Source organism: Spodoptera frugiperda, chromosome 25 (genome assembly GCF_023101765.2).
Source record: "Spodoptera frugiperda isolate SF20-4 chromosome 25, AGI-APGP_CSIRO_Sfru_2.0, whole genome shotgun sequence".
Lineage (NCBI taxonomy): Eukaryota > Metazoa > Arthropoda > Insecta > Lepidoptera > Noctuidae > Spodoptera > Spodoptera frugiperda.
The window spans coordinates 18,011,077-18,031,963 of NC_064236.1; the positions used below are offsets into that span (position 1 = coordinate 18,011,077).

General features: G+C 35.9%; 2 long non-coding RNA genes across 2 annotated transcripts in view; both read right to left on the reverse strand.

The window, feature by feature from the left end:
• Positions 1–20,887, reverse strand: part of LOC126912340 (uncharacterized) — a 125,954-nt gene that overhangs the window by 81,351 nt on the left and 23,716 nt on the right. The gene's annotated exons all lie outside the window — the stretch shown is intronic.
• On the reverse strand, positions 9,452–10,332 carry LOC126912333 (uncharacterized). Its single transcript, XR_007706965.1, has 2 exons — positions 10,077–10,332; positions 9,452–9,774 (listed from the first exon to the last, which is right to left on the reverse strand). It is a non-coding gene; the product is annotated as an uncharacterized LOC126912333 (long non-coding RNA).

Here is a 20,887-nt window from a genome sequence, read left to right on the forward strand (position 1 = left end):
GTTCCATAGTCAAAAGGCCAAAAACGAACCCTTATAGATTCGTCATGTCTGTCTGTCTGTCCGTCGGTCCGTAAGTTACAGCTATTTATTTCCAAAGCTGTTGAGCCTACATAGTTGAAACTTTGTAGGTTGATGTATACCGGTAACCGCTATTCGAATTCTGAATACATACATGGAACTTATTAAAAAAAAATCAGCTAACCTATCCGTGATGGGTCTATGCATAGGACTTTAAAAATATATTAAGGTTTCTAAAACCATTTTTTGTCAAAATCAATTATTTGAATGATAGACGCTTCCAAAGTGGAAAAATTAGTGTCACCCCCACTCTAACTTATAAAATAAGAGAGTGAGAAAGCTAAAAATAATACATGCTGTAGATTTCAATAGAAACTTACAACGAAAATTGGTTTGAACCAGATATCATTATTAGTTTCTAAGAAATAATACATTTTCAAAAAACGCAAATATAATTTTGTCGTTCATACAAACACTATGTAAAACCAAGTTATTTTATAACTTTTATATTAAATGTCATATACTTGCTGCTACGGAACCCTTCATGTTAAGTGAGTTCGACTCGCACTTTCGTTTTTTTTAAGGAGTACCTAATTTTGTGAATACTAAAATTGTCAAAGGATAGAAGCAAGGGAGCTCGATGACATCACAATAAAAGTTTTACAAAATTGTTACTTAGGTATCAGAACCAATCTCACTCATTACGTATAAACCACACAAGCTTTGCAGAGTTAGAAACTATTTAGCAACTCGAGAAGCATTCAATGTAGCCTATAGGCAACATCATATATTATTACTTACCATACCCCATAATTTTCATACAGAATATTAGATACAAGGCCGAGAACTGCCTTTGACATAACAACATTACCTATACTTACATATTAAATTTTAAATCAATTTCACTTCACCTTGAAATGTAGGTAGGACATGCAACGGGGATTTTGTATTTTCGATGTTTTTCAATGTATTATCGTATTAGCCTAAACTTTAAAGAACAAAGAAAAGAAACGGACACTTCCTTAGTACTATATTTTTCCCGGACAAAACTTAAATACATAACGTTTGCGACACGAAAATGTCGAAAATTCGCATCCGACAGAAGGAGGTATATAAGACGTTGCGTAATCTCGACGTGAACAAGGCCAGTGGACCAGACGGAATCTCAGCCGTGGTTTTAAAAACCTGTGCACCTGAATTGTCTCCAATCCTCGCACGTCTGTTTCGCCTTTCCTTGGAGACGGGTCAAGTGCCGGTTGCATGGAAGCTGGCCAACGTGCAGACTGTGCCCAAAAAAGGTAGTCGTGCCGACCCTAATAATTACCGACCTATCTCGGTCACGTCCATACTCCGCAAGAGTATGGAACGTGTGCTTAACAACAGGCTCCTGGCATACCTTGAAGGTAACGACCTCCTCAGCGATCGGCAGTATAGGTTTCACCGCAACCGATCTACTGAGGTAGTAGATGTGGTGTGATGATGTGTGGACCTTCTTGCGTATGCCACTCACATTTGGAGCGAGGCCATCGAGAAGCACGGGGAGGCATTAGCGGTCTCGCTCGATATATCTAAGGCCTTTGACAGGGTGTGGCACGACAGCCTTATCGGCAAGTTTCCTGCGTATGGACTTCCCGCTAATCTGTGCAGATGGATTACAGACTTCCTGAGGGATCGGTCAATTCGAGTAGTCATCGATGGTTGCTCGTCTGATCAATTTGGCATCAATGCCGGAAAATCCCTCAGGGGTCAGTACTTTCAGCAACGCTCTTTTTGCTGCACATCAACGACCTGCTTAAGCCCGGTATCAGATCATGGGTATGCAGATGACAGCACAGTTGTTGAAAGGTATGTGTCCGATGCGCGGACTAGCGGAACACAGATCCGATCTCTAAGAGAATCAATGGTCGAGCGGTTGAACTTGTCCTTGAAGGCGGTCTCCGATTGGGGTGACGCCAACTTGGTCAAGTTCAATGCTACCAAAACCCAGGCGTGTCTATTCTCTGCCAAACGGAGTCAATTTCCGCTGGCTCCTACTTTCCGAAATGTATCCGTTCCAATATTGGATCATCTGGAGCTTCTGGGCGTAACTCTATCGCCAACGCTAAACTTCGGCTCTTATATAGAGTCGAGCTCATCAATGATGATGCGCTTGTGGAGGCCCGGCTTCAAAGCCTTGAACACAGGCGCAAGGTCGCAAGCCTTTCCGTTTTTTACCGGATACATTTCGGAGAGTGTGCGGGGGAACTGCACAACTTGATTCCTCCTAGTCCTTTTCATCATCGAACCACAAGACAATCGGCGAGGCGCCACCGTTTCATGGTGGATATCTCACCCACTCGCACGAAGCGCTTCGCTTCAAGCTTCCTTGTGCGAACTGCTAGGGAGTGGAACTCCTTGCCGGAGTCTGTGTTTCCTGATGGGTATAACCTGGGTGTCTTCAAAGCCCGAGTGAATAGGTTGCTTATGGGCAGACGTGCTCCACCGTAGGCCGCATCATAACTTACCATCAGGCGAGATAGCGGCCAAACGTCGGCCCATTTAACATAAATAAAAAAAATGTAAATTAAATCGTATATGGTCGACCACTAGACGACCACTAGTAAATATAATTTTACAATGATATTAATAAAACAAACACACGCCAACCGCATCCGTTAGCAAAATTAGATACTTTGAAATTAGTTACGAAATTATACTGATCAAAGCTATCCGTATCCCATGCCGCGACAACTAACATAGTCATAAAATTGTATGATCACTCCAATATTACCCATATTACAATTTGAATGACCAAATCACAGATATCTATATCTATGAATTAAACCTGCCCTTTATACAGGGTGATATTGAACTCGACGTATTCCTTTCGGGAGGTTGTATACCTGGGTTCTCAGTCATTATATTGGCATGGTGATCAGAACCTAAGGCCGGTTTTTGAGAATAATGTAAATAATTTAACGTTTTTGGACAATTAATAAACCAAGGAAGTTTTTCTTATAGTTTGTGCACTTAGTGTCATATCATTTTTTTTTATTAAATCCGATTTCCATTGTCCAAATTAATGACACAAAACAAAATTGTGATAAGAATTTACTTGCTATTTTAAAACGAAAAATATTTCTGCTATTATACTAATAATAGCAGAAATATTTTATCAATGTTTACGGGTGTATCCAACACACCAGTAATATTATTTATTATGAAGTATGACCGATGAAAACTAAAACAACTTAAAGCAAACCAGTATTTTTATTTATTGATGTTTATGTATTTAGTTCGTGATTTTATTACCAAAACTAAAAATGTTGAATATCTCAGTAACCAGCCACTTTCGGACTAAGAGACCACAGATCTAATTTTGTAGGAAATTTATTTTATTATCATGTCTTTAGAAGAATACGTCGAATTCAAAGTCATCCTGTATCATTAATATATTTATATATTATAGTATCGAATGCGGATTCAACTGTCAATCATACCACAATTTATTAATTAGGCACGTCAATTCCGTTTGAAGCAAAATTCCCACCGACAGCCGTTATTTAGCCAGTTAAATAGAAACTAATTTATGTCATACTAGCTTCCGCCCGCGACTACGTCCGCGCGGATGTCGGTCTTCACGTGAAAGTTTTATTTCTCCATTTTGAGTAACTCTGACAATGACCTCTATCTATAGATAAATATCTATTGGACCCAAATACGGCGAGGCCCATAATAATTAAGGAGATCCCTCTATTGACCTTGCGTTCTGTAGAATAAAACTGAAAAAAAAAGATTTTTATTTTTCTACATATTTTTCCAGGATAAAAAGTATTTTATTTTATGCCCAGGATAATAAGGTATAAATTATACCAAGTTTCATCGAAATCGAACCGTTAGTTTTTACGTGATGCCTGAACATATAGACAGACAGACAAACAAAAAAAAATTAATCACATATTTGGGTTTGGTATCGATCCAGTAACACCCCCTACTATTTATTATTTTAATATTTTTAATGTACAGGATTGACCCTTCTACAGATTTATTATAACTAGTGGTCGCCTAGTGGTCGAAATTCAACCATATACGATTTAATTTACAATACCGCCACTTAACATACGTTCAAGGAAAATTTTTATTTAACTCAAACTCAAACAAACTCTTTTATAAAACTCTTTTCATATGAGACGTGAGAATATCATCGCAATGTCTATCGATTTTGACGTTTTGTCAAATACGATCAGATACTATGCATGTGTGTGTAATGTTTTATTTATTGATTTAATGTACTTTATAAGCATTATTTTTGAAAAATATTAGCGTTCTCCACTTCTCCTACACATAAACTATAAGTGCACCAAATTTTATGACCCTTCTACAGATTTATTATAATATGAATGAATGAATAAGAGTGTTATAAACGTAAGAGTAGACAAAAATAATCAGAAAGCTCCGAACTGCTAAGCTATCGGGATTTATACGTGTTATTGTGAGTCAACCATAAAAGATAGACATTTGCTGTCGTGGAATATTTTTTAAACAATTTTAAGGAGAACATTTCCGTCATACATGATTTCTGTTTAGTTTTAACCATTAAGGCTGCACACGCGACGGAAGCTTAAAAAATGGAGTAAGTTCACCTGTTTTCCCTTCACTGCTCTGCCCCTATTGATCGTAGCGTGATGAAAAGTATACCTGCCCAGAAGTATGAAGAACAATTGTACCAAGTTTTGTTGAAATATGTCGAATGGTTTTTGTTTCTATAAGGAACTTACAGACAGACAGACAGACAAAAAAATGTCTGATTGCATTTTTGGCGTCAGTATCGATCACTAATCACCCGCTAATATTTATTTTGGAAATATATTTCATGTACAAAATTGACCTCTCTACAGATTTATTATAAGTATTAATATTAATTAATTAATCAAAACCTGCATGTACAATGTTTGTGAATTTAAATAAGTTTTGTTTAGGTACACTGTTGCGTTGCACACTACATGGAAAATGATATAAGTGAAATAATTAAACCAATATTCTACGAATTAATATATGAAATCTGGAATTGCGCCCGGTGTAATACAATAGCCTCACTCCCTATGGCATGAAACTAATCCCACCCAAAACATAAATGTGAAAGGCTGCCAAGTTCGATAATATTGGAATGCTTCGCCTATAAAAGAAGTGAGATCTAAATAAGTACCAAGTTCCATACACAGACCTCAGTTAAAAATGATATAACAAGTTGGCAAGTTTTCACACACTTATATGTTATAAACCTACTAAACGCAATGAGTCAAGTGTATAATTTTCTATTAAAACTTGCCAAGTTATATCATTTTTAACTGAGGTCTGTGTATGGAACTTGGTACTTATTTAGATCTCACTTCTTTTATAGGCGAAGCATTCCAATATTATCGAACTTGGCAGCCTTTCACATTTATGTTTTGATCAGAAAGCTCCGAACTGCTAAGCTATCGGGATTTATACGTGTTATTGTGAGTCAACCATAAAAGATCTAGACATTTGCTGTCGTGGAATATTTTTTAAACAATTTTAAGCAGAACATTTCCGTCATACATGATTTCTGTTTAGCTTTAACCATTAAGGCTGCACACGCGACGGAAGCTTAAAAAATGGAGTAAGTTCACCTGTTTTCCCTTCACTGCTCTGTCCCTATTGATCGTAGCGTGATGAAAAGTATACCTGCCCAGAAGTATGAAGAACAATTGTACCAAGTTTTGTTGAAATATGTCGAATGGTTTTTGTTTCTATAAGGAACTTACAGACAGACAAAAAAAATGTCTGATTGCATTTTTGGCGTCAGTATCGATCACTAATCACCCGCTAATATTTATTTTGGAAATATATTTCATGTACAAAATTGACCTCTCTACAGATTTATTATAAGTATTAATATTAATTAATTAATCAAAACCTGCATGTACAATGTTTGTGAATTTAAATAAGTTTTGTTTAGGTACACTGTTGCGTTGCACACTACATGGAAAATGATATAAGTGAAATAATTAAACCAATATTCTACGAATTAATATATGAAATCTGGAATTGCGCCCGGTGTAATACAATAGCCTCACTCCCTATGGCATGAAACTAATCCCACCCAAAACATAAATGTGAAAGGCTGCCAAGTTCGATAATATTGGAATGCTTCGCCTATAAAAGAAGTGAGATCTAAATAAGTACCAAGTTCCATACACAGACCTCAGTTAAAAATGATATAACAAGTTGGCAAGTTTTCACACACTTATATGTTATAAACCTACTAAACGCAATGAGTCAAGTGTATAATTTTCTATTAAAACTTGCCAAGTTATATCATTTTTAACTGAGGTCTGTGTATGGAACTTGGTACTTATTTAGATCTCACTTCTTTTATAGGCGAAGCATTCCAATATTATCGAACTTGGCAGCCTTTCACATTTATGTTTTGATCAGAAAGCTCCGAACTGCTAAGCTATCGGGATTTATACGTGTTATTGTGAGTCAACCATAAAAGATCTAGACATTTGCTGTCGTGGAATATTTTTTAAACAATTTTAAGCAGAACATTTCCGTCATACATGATTTCTGTTTAGCTTTAACCATTAAGGCTGCACACGCGACGGAAGCTTAAAAAATGGAGTAAGTTCACCTGTTTTCCCTTCACTGCTCTGTCCCTATTGATCGTAGCGTGATGAAAAGTATACCTGCCCAGAAGTATGAAGAACAATTGTACCAAGTTTTGTTGAAATATGTCGAATGGTTTTTGTTTCTATAAGGAACTTACAGACAGACAAAAAAATGTCTGATTGCATTTTTGGCGTCAGTATCGATCACTAATCACCCGCTAATATTTATTTTGGAAATATATTTCATGTACAAAATTGACCTCTCTACAGATTTATTATAAGTATTAATATTAATTAATTAATCAAAACCTGCATGTACAATGTTTGTGAATTTAAATAAGTTTTGTTTAGGTACACTGTTGCGTTGCACACTACATGGAAAATGATATAAGTGAAATAATTAAACCAATATTCTACGAATTAATATATGAAATCTGGAATTGCGCCCGGTGTAATACAATAGCCTCACTCCCTATGGCATGAAACTAATCCCACCCAAAACATAAATGTGAAAGGCTGCCAAGTTCGATAATATTGGAATGCTTCGCCTATAAAAGAAGTGAGATCTAAATAAGTACCAAGTTCCATACACAGACCTCAGTTAAAAATGATATAACAAGTTGGCAAGTTTTCACACACTTTGTTATAAACCTACTAAACGCAAGTGTATAATTTTCTATTAAAACTTGCCAAGTTATATCATTTTTAACTGAGGTCTGTGTATGGAACTTGGTACTTATTTAGATCTCACTTCTTTTATAGGCGAAGCATTCCAATATTATCGAACTTGGCAGCCTTTCACATTTATGTTTTGGGTGGGATTTCATTTATTTTTGTAAGGTTTATTTTCTTTTTTTCTTATTTTACTTTACTTTGACTAAATACAAACCTTCGTAACGAATTTTAGGTCGGTACGACCATTGGAAGATATAGATAATTTTTTTGTTTTAGTTCCTTAGGGGTATGAATTTACACCTTCATTATTTTTAAAACCGACTCACACTTGGCCATTTTCAGATTTTTTCCTTTGTCTTTGACCTAAAGACCTACCTCCATGCCAAATTTCAAGTCAATACGACCATTGGAAGTGGTCTAGGTTTTTGATGAGTGAGTCAGTCAGTGAGTGTATAGTAAAAATAGCGATTTTCTGACGTCAATATCTCAAGACCTACAATAGGTACATTAATGAAATTTTGTATTTTAGATGTAGATCTTGACAGATACTAGAAATTTCATATGCGTAGATAAAATAGATTTTGAGTTATAGGTGGGTCGAACTTGGCCCGAAATGGTTCGTGTAATATAACCCACGGCCGGTGTGTCGGTTTTTTTGCTCGAACTTGGCGGACACACTGCCGTGTGTCTAGATAACATAACTGGTACAAACTAGATGTTACAACTTAGACTACAAATTGTGTTGTGCACCTAGAAACATTGACTACCCTCATGATAAATATAGGGGGCAATGTTACCTTTACGAAGTGTTGAAAGAGAATTTCACCAACAGAATATTGGTACCTGAAACAAATAGAAAATATACATACATACATGTATTAATGTATAACGAGTATACTATTCAAGAAGTAGATACAACTCGATTCTTGGGTTTAACTATTGATAGGCAACTCCACAGAATAGAGAAGAAGAGATAGAAATAGTATACCGCTTGTGTTAGTATCAGAACCAGCGTGGCAATTTTTCTGAAGCCACGCCCAAATTAACACATCTCCAGGATAATCATAATATGTCACACTAGCAAAATCTTTCTGTGACTGGTCCGTGTTAAATAGCCTTTAAATCAGCCGTCACCATTTTGAAAAAACACTTTAATTACATATTAATAGAGTTGTCTTTTGTCTACTAATTATAAAATAAAGAATCTTCTTTTTCAATGCAACATAATTTCAAAAACAAGTTCTGCTACTCGACGCTAGATGTCACTATCATAAATGCATTCAATTACGCTGTATTGCTATCATGTTAAGGTTGACATTTGTTTAACTAGCTACTTTATCGCTTGTATTTTCTATAATAATGTTCAGAGCCTTTAGCCAAATGGCATTTAGCGCATGTCTACTTGTAGAATATAAAACTAAATTGTACAGGATTGACATAAATTTTGACACTTGTCAGTGTCATCCCCATACATTGAGTTTTCTACTCTCTGTGCTAAAGAGACATTTGGCTAGAGGCACTGATATCGAAAGCTTACTTATCGATATAATTAAAATGTTCAACACATTTTAATACTCGTATACATTATAATATTTTATCTTTCTATAGAAATAAACATTTTTTACCTATAAAACTGTAAATATATATATTTTTCTTTTCTAAACTATAATTTTAAAGAGATAATAGTTGAAGGATTTAGATTTATTAGTACACAGAATAATAAAGTAAGTATACATGTATTTGAAGTAAGCAGCGTCCTCTGATAAACTAATGTAGAAAAGGTGCACTAGTTTCAAGTCACATCGAGCGCAGCAAACTGAAACTGGACTGAAAAAATAGTAGTATCTATCTATCTATTATCATCATCATCAATAGCCTATAAGTGGCCATTGCTGATTAAAGGCCTCTTCACGCACGGAGAAAGTTTGAGCATTGATCACCATGCTTGCCAAATGTGGGTTGTCGATTTCAAACTTATAATAGGTAATTAGAAAATAATAAGCCCAGGTTTCCTCACGATGTTTTCCTTCACCATTTGTCAGTGGTGTCTTAATGTCTTAGTTAAGTACATATAACTCGGAAAGAGTCACATGCCGTTCGTAGTGTTCTAACAAAATTTGTATTGCAAAAATAAAAAATCACACTTTATATATAAATTATTTTTTTATTACAGTCGTATGTTACAAAAAATAGAAAATAAAACTGAACATTAAACAAAGTTACTTCCCTTCAGTTGGTGGCCAATATTATATAACGTGATTAGGTATTTCTGCCTGCACAATCTGGAAATTTTATTGATTATTATTTATAGTCAAAAATTGCGCATTTTTTTTCAGTTATACTCATAATATAATATCTTGTTGTACAACATGGTCCAAACAAATTGTACTAGTTAGTGGCAGGAAACCAATTTTGTCTTCCAGTCATCTCGATCCATTTTCCTTTTATTTCTGGATCCTTCGGAAATCTAAAACAACATAAGTAATGTTTAATAGTTACTGATTAAACATTATTTTTGTATTTATTTATATTCGTAATAAAAAGTTTTAATTATATCGACAGCTTGTTATCGATAATGTCAATCCCTAAACGGGTAGCAAAATTTTAGATGTCACGAATGAAATCTTCTAGAACAGCAGATTTGCGTTTGAAAGAAAGTAGACCCTATCATCTTAGACATAAACTTATATTTAGTTTGTAGATTTAAAAAAATATATGTCACTAGTTTTAAGCCAAATATAAATTAAAATAAAATAAAATAGCACTTACCGATGATACGATATACCACTACTAGGCACATTTTTGTCATGGCTTTCATCTTTTGACTATAAAATAGCACATTTCGTCATTTTTATATTTTTTTCGATTTTTGACGCTTTTTTCCAAGTCTAGTTGACGTTATTACAGTCCAACGAAGACTGATATGCGTACAAACGTCTAAATGACGAACATAAGCATATCTGTACTTATCAGGGGCTACGCGTGCCCCGCCTACACACTACTTCTACTTATTTTTCTCTGTTCTGTGGGCAACTCAATTGGAAAAATCATATTGACGGAATAAAGTAAAAGAGTTAGTAAGTCAGCATATGCCCTTTATAAGTTAGCCTCTACAGTCAGCACGGAAACTCTACTCACAGCATATTACGGTCTTGTCGAATCAGTACTTAGGTTTGGAATAATCTTCGGGGGAAATTCAACTCATAAAGATATAATCTGTAAACAACAAAAACGTTGCATTAGATCTATGTTCGGAATAAAAAGTATGAATAGTTGTAAGCCGCTATTTACCAAACACAAAATTTTAACACTTCCATCTTTGTATATCCTTGAAGTTGCATTGTTTATCAGAAATAACCTACATTTGTTTCCGCGTCCGTCTGAATATCATGTCAGAAATCGACGTAAAAATTACATTTGCATTCATCCCTCTAGAACTGCATTGTTGCACAAAAGCATAATATTTTTAGGTCCTAAAGTTTATAATAAAATACCTAAATCCATACAAGTGTTAAATTTAAATTTGTTTAAAACTAAACTAAAAAAATTGTTATACAAGAAATGTTATCATAGCTTAGAAGATTTTTTAAATGATAAACTAGATTTTTAATAATTAAGTCTTTGTCTTTGTCTTTGTCTTTGTCTTTGTCTTTGTCTTTGTCTTTGTCTTTGTCTTTGTCTTTGTCTTTGTCTTTGTCTTTGTCTTACATACAAATCGTCACGCCTTTAATCCCCTAAGGGGTAGGCAGAGGTGCACATGCACAATGTACACCCACTTTTCACTACTTCTGTTGTTAGTGCCATGTTAGTATGGTTGTGAGCCTTTTTATGGGACAAGCCCCCCACAACCTCCCATACCGCTGCAACTCCTGTAAGCCAGGATCTACAGTAGATACAAACATGAAAACACGACACGGAACGGCACGGACACGGAAATGAATGACTGTCTTGAATCCCGGAACGAAACAAACCAGAAAATGTTATTAGAGGAGAAGAAAAAAGAAAACGATAGTTTCCTCTTCCCTCGGTGAATTTAATGCAGGAGACAGAATGACTTAAGACACAAAAGAGACTGCACAACTGGGAGAAGCCCGGTCGCCAAGCACCACGGAAATTATACTTAAAACTAAAATACTAAATGGGTCCTAAGTGTGAGCTGTTATACTTGCTTCCAATAATAGGTATGGCAAAAACGCCTAAACGCACGGAAATTTGGTCGAGGCTCTACAAGGTCCGTGTAAGAAACTACACCTGATGAAACAAATAAATTATCTAACATAGTGTTACGCTCAGATTGCCAGAGACCAAACTCCCAGAGTAAGTGATGGGCGGATTGCTCATGTAGCAACTCCGCTGTCGAATATTGGCACCATGGCGAATCAACGAGTTTAAATGAGAACAATTTGCTTTTATTTAAAGTTGCCTTCAACCATGTCCTCTTCAGTCGCTCATGCACGGATGGAAAGAGCTGATAGAGGTAGCGGCCCTTGGTAGAAGATTCCCATCTACAATGCCACTCAGTCAGAAGTTCATCACAGACGTCCGTTAATAGCTTAAGCAATCTAGCAATTTTGTTTCGATCACGTTGTGCTAGAAAGTTTGCGGAAAAGTTAGGTCTCGCATTATAGTACATGGCAGCACGTCGCTGCATCTCAAGATCGACTGGAAGTAGTCCCGCGAGCACAGGTAGGGCCTCTGTGCTAACCGCCCTATAAGCCTTACACAGAAAGAACAGGGCTAGACGCTGACCTTGGAGAAGCTTCCGCCGCACCGGGCCCACAGTGGCCCTATCCGCCCATAGTGGTGCCCCGTAACATACTCGTACGCATCCCAGATAGGTTGCTCCGTATATTGTCCTGAGCGTATAAAAAGAGAGACCCCAGGTAGCCTTCGAAATTCGCGTGAGCGCATAGAAATTGTATAGCATAATAGCCTTAATATGTTCAATAAAAGAAAAGTTTTTTCTAGGACTACACCGAGATAGCAGACCGACTCCTTTCGTTAGACGGGAACGTTATTGAATTTAATAGACGGTCATGATTTCAAATTTTCTTTAAGCAATAATTGATAGGTTTTATGGGGTGCAAAAGTTAATCGATTACGTTCGCCTCATCGCGAGATCGAGTAAGTAGTCAACTCGGACCACATGCCTACGGCCCATTTGGGACGAGTTGGGGAAATTAAAAATAAATTAAATTTTTAGTGGTCAACTCGTCCCACGTCACTACCACAATGAGATAAGGTACAGTCAGTAGCAAAAGGGTTAGTGTGGAAATAATAAAGTTCTATTACTTTGTTGAAAACAAAAGATTTTCTAGGAACTTCATTCTATCTATGTTATCATTTACTTCATAAGTGACCGCCATGACCATTGTTTAAGCCACACATGTTTACTATTCTTAGTAATTTTGGATAACACATGAATTTGTGCGATTGCTAAAATAAATTGAGCTAATAAATTATTTAACCGACACTAAAAAAAGAGGTTCTTACTTTGTAAGGATGTTGTAATATGAAATAATCTATAAATAAAACGAAAGTAAAGAAACAAAACAATAAAAAAATATTTTTAATCTTGTGTTGCTAACTGTACCAAACATTGATAAAGTTTAAAGAACCATACAAAAAAAAAGTGGGACGAGTTGACCACTAAAAATTTAATTTATTTTTAATTTCCCCAACTCGTCCCAAATGGGCCGTAGGCATGTGGTCCGAGTTGACTACTTACTCGCGAGATCCGACTGAGGCAGTCTAGCTAAATTCTCTAGTCCGGCGCAGGTATTTGATTGTATTAACAAAAGGCCATCATCCGCATATTCAGTCAATGTACAACCAGAAGAAAGGGGGGTCGCGAGCAAATCATCAAACCCTAAACGGCCAATAACCGAGCCCCGAGGACATCCCTTTGACAACGACTTCGACCGAGAAAATTTACCAAGTTTCAGTTTTACCGAAGCGTGAAGAAAATAAGTGTATATTAGTTTGTATATGTTACTAAAGCACCATGCATTATCAAAGGCACTGGAAACGTCTAGAAAAATGCCTACTACATATTTGTGCTCAGATGAAGTCACTATGGTTCGGACAGAGAGAGCCGCGTCTACAGTAGATTTACCCACAGTAAAACCAAATTGATTATTGTGAAATTTCGGTCCACCGGACAGCAAACGAGGAACGATAAGCCGCTCAAGGAGTTTGCCTAATGATGGTAAAAGCGTATTGACTTAGGGTCATCGGGTGGTTTATTTCCACTCTTAGGTATTATGCGAATGAATCCACGTCGCCATATACGAGGAAAGTATACAGTTACGAGCTCATTGAAGGAAGGTAGATCAGACAGGTGGTGAGCCTATTGTTATATACCAGACACATTTCCAGACTCCGTGCTACCACTGAGAAATTTTCGAAAAACCGAAAAAAAACCCAGTTATGCTTCGCCCGACCCGGGAATCGAACCCGAGATCCTTTGCTCTGCAGTCGCATGCGCAACCACTCGACCAACGAGGCAGTCACGGCAACGAGATAAAAAATATAATATAATACAAAAAAAAATATGTTTAAGATTTTAATGGATTTACTTCGAGCATGATTTTTAGTAAGTAAGAGTCTGACACTCCCTCACGCCTTGCTGAAGGCGGCAGAAGTCATTGGATGATTTTCAACGCTTAAAAAAAGCTCTCAATATGCATACAACTACTGGCAAATGCTTTTGGAACTCTGTGTATGTTTGTCTTTGATGCACTATCCCTATGCACATATATGACTCTGCCAATATTGCCAGCAATGTTTAGTGTTTACATTTGAGTAAAGGCCGTCACACACCTAGCTACATTAAATATACAGAATATCCCGATAGTCGACGTCCAAATGGCACCAGATGGTCGGCAAGCTTTTACAAAATGTAAACACCCTATTAGTACAGAAAGTAATTTGAAAACAACCGTTCGCCAGGACGAAGGAGTTGAAGGCAACTCCACTCTTGCGAATCCCCACTCAAACCAGCCGATTAAGGCAAGAATGAGGAGGAGAAGGAGGCAGGAGAGGCTGGTTTGTCACGGGTACTAACCGGAGTTGAAGAATAGGGCCTCTCCCGGGAGTCAGGTCCGTGGGGTCGCCACTGCCCAACAGCTCGCCACAAGCTGCCTTGCGGACTTATCATTATTATTTATTTAACATGTATTTATTAAAAGATTTAATAAATAATTAAATCTTTTAATAAATACATGTTAAGACTTACAAGCTAGTGTACAGTCCATCAAAACTATATATTAATATATAATATTATAGCCAGGTCTGTATCGGCCTTAAGGGATTTAAATGAAATACGATATAAAAACGCTACGTATATAAACTCGATATTTCGAACGAGAATGGGAGTTGGTGAAATAGTAAAAAAAACAATATTTCCCGGATTTTGATGTAGAACGAGGGTAGAAATTTAAACTTCCGGTAAGTTGAGTTCGGGCTGCAGTGTTTTAAGGCATATTGTGATAGGTATATTTACATTGGTGATTGGATTTTAAGTACTTAGAACAATCACAAATAGGCGTTTGGCTATTAAGTTTGATTTTATGCACATTACTATAAAATTACCCACACATGTAAAGGTATTGCATAACTATAGTTATGTTGGGTGTATACTTAACTCTGTTGCTGCGTGTACATTAATGATTTGCCACTCATATTCCAAAATGAACCAAAAATGGTGCTGTTTGCAGATGATACATCGCTGATTTTTAAAATAGGTCGACGTATGAATAATTTTGACGACGTAAACATTTCCATTCTTCGAGTCTATGATTGGTTTACTATTAATGACTTGGCGCTTAATGAGAAAAAATCAAATGTATTTAATTTTGCTTGCCAAACGTACAAAATAACGAATGTTATGTTGCTTTGAACGGACAAAAGTTGAAATTTGTTACGGAGACTATATTTTTGGGTATCACATTAGATTACAGATTACAATGGGGACCCCACATAAAAGCACTTTCGGGGAGACTAAACTCAGCTCCTTATGCAGTTAAACAAATTAGGCAGCTAACGGACGTAAAATACAGCAAGGCTTGTTTATTTTAGTTTTTTCACAGCAGAATGTCTTACGGCTTTTTGCTGTGGGGTCGAGCCGCGGATGTAGATTAAATTTTTATTTTGCAAAAGCGAGCTATTCGAGCAATATATAACTTGCCGCGTCGCGAATCTTTGAAAGAACTATGTAAAACTATAAATGTTCTTACAGTACCTTCTCAATTCATTTACAAAAATATTATGTACGTGTGAAAAAATCAACAATTATTTGAAAAAAGAAGCGACAGACACAATTTTAATACGAGAGCGAAAAATAAGTTAGCTATACCGCAATTCCGATTGATCAAAGTGCAGAAATCCTTCATGGGATTTTGTGTTAAATGTTATAATAAACTACCAACTACCATACTGAATCTGAACGAGAAAAAATTTAAATCTTGTATAAAGCGTGAACTGTTTAACAGGCATATTATAAACTGTCAGATTATATTGAATATAAAAATGCATGGCAACATGTATTGTCGTTACATTGTTCCTACATGTATATACAATAGGTAAATGAACAAATAATGTACCAGAGATATTGTAAAAAACATTTTTTTTAAAGAGTAACGATGGAGTTTCTTACTCGTTCTTCTCCATTCGAAGCTACACTTTGGAACAAGCGCCTAGCTTCACTGACAGACAGACTGACGAACAATTCAGTTTGACGTTTCAAAGTGCCTTATTTAGGATTAATTTAAATAAATGCTTTGACTTTGACCATGAAAAAATATTTCCGGGTGAATCGGTCCCTCAATATCCTAGATTTTACAATAACTAGAGTCAATAGAAAACTGGACTTCCAAAAGAGAATGTCTATTTTACAATGGGAGTTCGCGTATGAGTGCGTCTTCCCTGAGGACACTGCGATGCTCAGCCCATGCGGGGCACGCCAGCACCGTACGCTCCAGATTTCTCTCTCTAGCTCTAGACTGCTGTCAACCTCTTTGCATAGGTACTTTATGTTAATATCATGACAACAATACCTAGTCCTGCCATAAATATTGTAATACAAAAAAAAATACTGTAAATAAGATTTGTTACTTTGACAGTGAGTTTAATACATTATCGTATTATAGTATTTATTTGTAATATTAAACACCGTGTTACGATTATATTAATTAGAGATCACACAAACAAGGTTACTTGTACTTGTTTTAAACCGAAAGGACAACAAATTCACATATTCTGAACAAGAATATGAAATAGTGCCCTTCTAGGGCACATTTATCTAGACTCGCTGTCATTGCAGCGGTAAGTCCCCTGTTTGAGTAGTGGCTAGAGAGACGCCACGGCGCGGCGTTCTCGCCGCCTGACGCAGTTGCTTACCGGATACGGGAGTTTCGGTAGGTTCCTGTTTCTGATTGTGCGGGAGGAAACGCACGAGTGTCATCACTGCGAGGACCGCCCGGAGGACACGGTGGAGCATACGGTGGCGGTGTGCCGTGCATGGGCTGAAAATCGCTATGTCCTCAGGGATGTGGTCGGTGACGGCGACCTCTTGCGCCCGGCATTGGTTCATCGCGGGCCGATCTCCGGCCATCGTAAGTGCAGGTCTGCGGACGGTGAGCAAGGGTAGCTCGCCGCCCAACCAGATCCAGACCCGTGCGTGCGGCGCGTCGAGTTCTGCGCGCGCCTCAAAGAGCCATCAGACCACCACAGATGGGGCCCAGTAGGGCTGATGCCTGATCCGGAGCTGCGGACTACCTAGCGGGTTTACCGGGGCTCCGGCTCGAAAAGCAGGAGTAGGAACGGGGTGGTTTTTAGTTAGTAAAAGTCTGACACTTAAAAATCTAATCTACCATCAAACTTATGCAAAAAAATCTATCGTGGTATATAAAGATAAAGATAAAGAGAGTTTATTTTTGCAAATATGGGTTATTACAATAGAATGTGGTATTTAGTTACATTGCGAGCTCAGCCATATTTTACCAGGAGGCATGCAAATATAAATTAACAAATTATTATAGCTAAAATTGAAGTTCAAATTATAATACAAAATGTTTCATTCAAATTAAAACAGAACGAATTTATGATAGAAATAAAATTAATAAAAATATTTACTTGAATATAATAAACAAAAAAAAAAAAATTATAAGCGAAAGTCACATTAACAGATACAATGTCAAAAATTATATAATTACTAGCGGACTCGACAGACGTTGTCCTGTCTACACGTCTTTAATTTGAAAATTTGTCGGATCCAATGTAAAACATTCCAAAATAAACAACTACTAATAAATTAAAAATTAATTAAAAAAACATTGTCCAGAGGACAAAATTGTAAATCTAAACCATTCTCAAATCCCCTTGGACACACACAACAAATTTCATCAAAATCGGTCCAGTCGTTTAAGAGAAGTTCAGTGACATACACACTTACAGAAGAATTATATATAAAAAAATGTAGTTTAGAGATGTCATAGTAATAGGAAAAGTGTCAAAAATAAGTAGTTATTGAAATATTAGTTTATTAAAGTCTATTTTATAATATTATCCATTAGAAAATCTGCAACATTGTAATATGCTTTGTCGACTAAAAATTTTCGCAATTTATTTTTTAATAATGACATACTCAAATCTCTCCAGGTCTTATAGGACTTATTAGGCAATTTATTAAAAATTTTCGGTGCCATGCAAGAAGACATAATTAGCTATTGTCTCGTCTATTTCGTGGTACTACGTCGTTCATTTTTTTAAAATATTAGGGATTTGACTTAACAAACATAGACATTTCCATTATACATATACATACCCGGTAATGTTAAAATTTTATATTGTTTAAAATACGGGGAGCAACTATCTGTAGTATCTAGCTGAAACATTGAACGAATGCACCTTTTCTGAGCTTTGAATGCCACATCTCTGTCGGTTGAATTTCCCCAGAATATAACCCCGTATCGAAGATGAGGTTCGGCTAATCCATAGTAGGCGGTAAGAAGTGTTTCCTTGGAAACTCTCAGCGACAATGCATGCAGGGCATATGCGGATTTACTTAGTGTTTTGCAAACCTTCACTATATGTGATTTCCTATTCAGATTTTCGTCAATTTCTAGACCTAAAAACTTAGTGCTGACTACTGTCTCAACAGTCTGATTGTTATAATTTACGAGGTATACGTTGGCTGAAATGCATTACGTATGTTTTCGAAAGATTAATTTTTAAATTATTGTCATTTAACCAAGTTGTAATTGACATTAAAGCATTGTTAATTTCGTGTTCGTATGATTTATGATTATTGCACGGTATAGTTATAGTACTATCATCGGCAAACAGAGTCAAGGGTTGAACTATATGTTTAGGAAGGTCATTTATATATAATATAAAAAGTAATGGCCCCAGAACGCTCCCCTGTGGTACTCCATATCTAACTTCACGTTCAGTTGACCTGAAAGTTTCTTCGTAATTATTTTCATTCATTCTACAGATTTGATATTAAAAAGCTTGAATTAACTCCCTAATAAAAGCTTATTGGGCATTGAAGCAGCTGAGCAGTGTGATCAGACAAAGCAAAATCAAGTACGGTAGCTTTACTTAAATGATTGAAATTGTGTGCAAAGTTGTCTATGCATGTCATTAAAACAGCCGACACGTATGCCTGCTAGCCATACGTGTCGGTTGTTTTAATGACAATTTTAAATCGAAACCTAGAAGCAAGCATTCAAACGAAATGGACTGGTTATTTGATTTAAGCATGTCAATATTAAAGTCACCGGCAATTACAATTTTCCTCTGACGTGATTTTGACAACTCTAGACATATTCTTTCCAGTTTATTTAGGCAATCGTTAAAGTTGCCAACATCTGGTACCCTAAAACACAAACTATTATTATTTGATAGTGGATAAGTTCGATTGCGCAACATTCGAGAACGCCTGGCGACATAAAATTGTAACAAAAATTAAATTAAACAATTATTGTTTTATTAACAAAATCAACACGAATCCTTAAAGCAATCATCAATAATCATATTTGGTTTGTCCGTAAATCTTCTGTAGCACCTATAAATGCATCAAATTAAAATTTTAAAAATATTATTATAGAATTTAACAAATATTTGTTGTGCAAGTACAATATATTGCCTTTTAAATTGAAATAAAAATAACATCTTGGCCACTTATTACATTTATCATTACTAGGGTAAAATTATTAATAATAAGCGACAAATGTGATTAATTTATCCCTTTTACCTCGAGTTTCGGTAATTATTAATTATAGTAGATAATTATTAATAATTTTTAATTATTCACTCTTAACGTAACATATATAAAAATGAATCGAAGTTCAAGGATGATTCTTACGGCGAAAATATATGAAATAGTTGACGGGAAAACCCTAAAACCAGCCCTTTTCCTTTATCCCACACAAACGTTTTCTAACTAATACGTAGAGTCCACCCTCCCATATCAGGAAAGTGGGGGTTAGAAGCGGACAAAAAGTAGCCTATGACTCCTTCTACCCCTTTAACTATGTCCATTTAAAATCACGTCAATTCATTGATCAACGCCTATGCGTTGTGTTAGTGTCACTATCTCTGTCTTGAGTGCAGTCGGTTACAAAACTTTTCGTATATTTCGTTATTACTGTTTTTATTTTTTATTGTTAAGTTTTTAAGTATTTTGTCAGTTTTTGTTTAGTGTTTAAGTTTGTTTAGTTTAATATTTGGTTTATTTGTACTTCGTCACTGATTGGGGATTTTTTATTAGTACATTAGGTTCATAAAAAATAATATTGCAGTAATAGTTTTCTTCACGAATGTACCTGCGCGAAAGTTCGTAAGGCCTAACTTCAGACGCGCCAAGTTACGTTGACGGTACTGTATTTAAAGGTGACTTAGTATAATACTATAATATTACAAATATGGTACAATATAAAATTGAATAAATTATAACAAAGTTGGGAACTACTAATTAATTATTCTTTTAGTTGATTTCGGTGTCAATTTTTTTAAAGTAAAGTTCATAATGTAGACGCATTGCTGCTATATTACATTAGCTTCACTTGGTTACAATTTTCTCATTTCCTTGTGAAGGAGTTGAATGTTTCTCTTGTTCTACCTAGATCTAAGCAATAATATAAAGTAATTTATCGATTTCGGTCAAGTCATTCGGGTGTAACAAGCTTACATAATTATATTTCAGTGACTTATTGTAATTTAGATACATGTGAATATTTTGTACTAAAATACTGACAATGTTCTTTTTGTTACAGTGTGCGCGATTTCTCTCAGAAGCTGAACTTAGCCCTAAATGAGGTAAGTACTTATGGTATATTCACTCTGACCTATGTAGTTTGGATTGCAGTAATTTCAGTAAGCCTGATACTGACAGTGTCTAGGTAAAACGAGGATCCCTGAGTTATATATTTTTTGGATTTTTAATACATACATAAAAACATAATAGTATAATTATTATATTATAGATACAAGATATTGACAAAACCCAAAATATTGACAATAAAATTCCAACAACAGTTATATTTTTTGATATGTCAAAGTCAAAGGCCTTTGAT